A 2,353-nucleotide genomic window follows, 5' to 3' on the forward strand; every position below is an offset into this window, starting at 1 on the left:
ATGAAAACAATCTCACCTGTTTGATGTGTGGTCACCTAGGTCTCCGTACAGAATAGATCAAGTACTAATAACTATATAATGTTTAAATCATATAAATTAAAGAGTTTTCTATAAGGCTAGAGGGATGATTATTTATCATTATTTTTATAAATAAAATGGATCGAGGTAAAAAAAATAAATCAATCACGTTGTTTGAAGGAGTGCTTCATTTGAAGGACGTAGTAAAAAAAATAAATCAATCATGTTGTTTGAAGGAGTGCTTCCTTTGAAGGAGTGCTTCATTTGAAGGACGTAGTAAAAAAAATAAATCAATCATGTTGTTTGAAGGAGTGCTTCCTTTGAAGGACGTACTGCACTTTGTACCGCACCCAAAAGACGGTGTTTGTGCTTATGCGGCAACGGGATGCACTCCAGGCTGCATCCACTCCCTCTGGTCTAAGTACCTTCCGTCTTTCTCAATTTCATCCCTTAATTTGATTTTTTGTTTTTGTTTTTGTTTTTGTTTTTGTTTTTTTTTTTTTTTTTTTTTTGTTTTTTCGTGTTTTGTTTTTTTGGCTTGTAATTTATTATTATTATTATTATATTTTAATATTATTATTATTGTTATAAATTTCGTACAAAATTTTAACATTCGGACAATATTATAAATTAGAACGGCTATATAAAATCGGTTTTTAAATATTTTCTATATTGTAATATTAATATTATTATTGTTATTATTATTATAAATTTCGAACCATATTTTTTAAATCGGACATTATAATACTAATCATTCGGTCCCTTATCTAAGTTAAATATACAAATATATATATATATATATATATATATATATATATATATATATATATATATATATATATATATATATATATATATATATAATTTTTGTAAAAAAGAATGATATCAAATCATATGTTAAATTTTGATTTGATTGATTTTAAGCGGGCATAAACATAATTAAGAGATAGTTATAGCACAACCCTAAATTATGTGGGGATAAATATAGTGAAAAGTCAAATTTGTAAACAAAATTTTATTGATTTGCCATCAGTTCTTGTAAAAAAACAAGATATTTGTCAAACATGTTTTGATTTAATTGTGTTGAAATTATATATATATATATATATATATATATATATATATATATATATATATATATATATATATACACACACTTGTGTGCAAGGGAAAATGGAGATGAACTAGTGAACTTTAATTAACGCATTCCATTTGAAACATATCAATATCACTAATTACATTGCCAAAAATTAGCTTTAAATGTTGTATGATTAAATCTGCTAAGTTGGTTCTGTATTTAAAAAACAAATCATGTGTATATTATTGTTTAAAGCATAAAAATAATAAATATAGTATACATACTCATGCTAACAAAAATATCCTGAAAAGTTTTTTTTTTTTTTTTTAAATATTCAATTATTGATGAAAATTATGCATTCATGTGTATGTACCTAACATACAAGTACTGATGATCATCTTTTTTTTTTGTTTACTTCAGTGTTATGAGACTTGTCTTTACCATATTCAAGGACGGACGTAAGAATATATAGCAGGTATTGTCGGGATGAATTGATGTTGGCGATACATGAAAAATAAGTAAAAAAGTTGAAAAAATGAAAAATTTTCAACTGTAGCAAAAAAAATTACTAGGTGTATTATTGCATTACAGAATATATATATATATATATATATATATATATATATATATATATATATATATATATATATATATATATATATATATATATATATATTGCTTATCTACCTAAATGCGATATCTTTCATTTTCTTGTTTCTTGGAAACCTTTTATCCATTGTCCAAACAGGAATCTTGAAACCAACAAATTCCAATCAGAAGAACGTGATACAGATGAATACAGCATCTTAAGTCATCAAAACTCTAGAGACATGACATGAGTGATAAGACTCGAAGAAAACATATCTTGTTAGATTGATAATTTAGCATGGAAATATTTGCCAGCAAAGGAGTAGCTGTTCGCGACTTTGATCAACATTTCACATTGCTTGCTGCCATTGTTGGAGTTGCTTTTAACATTTCTGTGTGGGGTGCATGCTCCTATTGAGTGCTTGTAGTACTGCTGACATCACTCTGACTCACACTGGAGAAAACACACAATAATCATCAAATTTATCAGTTCCACAATAATGCAACCCAAAAGGGTTTCACAGACTTTTCTTTATTTCTCTTCCAATCTTGATGTCATTTTGCTGTTCAAATAAGTTTGCTTCATTGGTTAGAACTTATTTATATTATGCAATAAAAAGACGTTGAGCATGTGTATTTAATAGATGTTTTTTCCGATGATTAATAAAT

The 2,353-nt window shown here is 26.3% G+C and overlaps 1 long non-coding RNA gene across 2 annotated transcripts in view; it reads left to right on the forward strand.

Moving 5' to 3' along the window:
• The window catches only part of LOC145036711 (uncharacterized), a 3,509-nt gene extending 1,826 nt beyond the window's left edge, over positions 1-1,683 (forward strand). For both annotated transcript variants that reach the window (XR_013678530.1, XR_013678529.1), the window contains exon 3: positions 1,517-1,683. This is a non-coding gene — a long non-coding RNA (uncharacterized LOC145036711). The remainder of the gene's footprint in view (positions 1-1,516) is intronic.
• The last annotated feature ends 670 nt before the right edge of the window (positions 1,684-2,353 follow it).

This window comes from Lactuca saligna, chromosome 1 (genome assembly GCF_052625555.1).
Source record: "Lactuca saligna cultivar CGN05327 chromosome 1, ASM5262555v1, whole genome shotgun sequence".
In the NCBI taxonomy this organism is placed as follows: domain Eukaryota; kingdom Viridiplantae; phylum Streptophyta; class Magnoliopsida; order Asterales; family Asteraceae; genus Lactuca; species Lactuca saligna.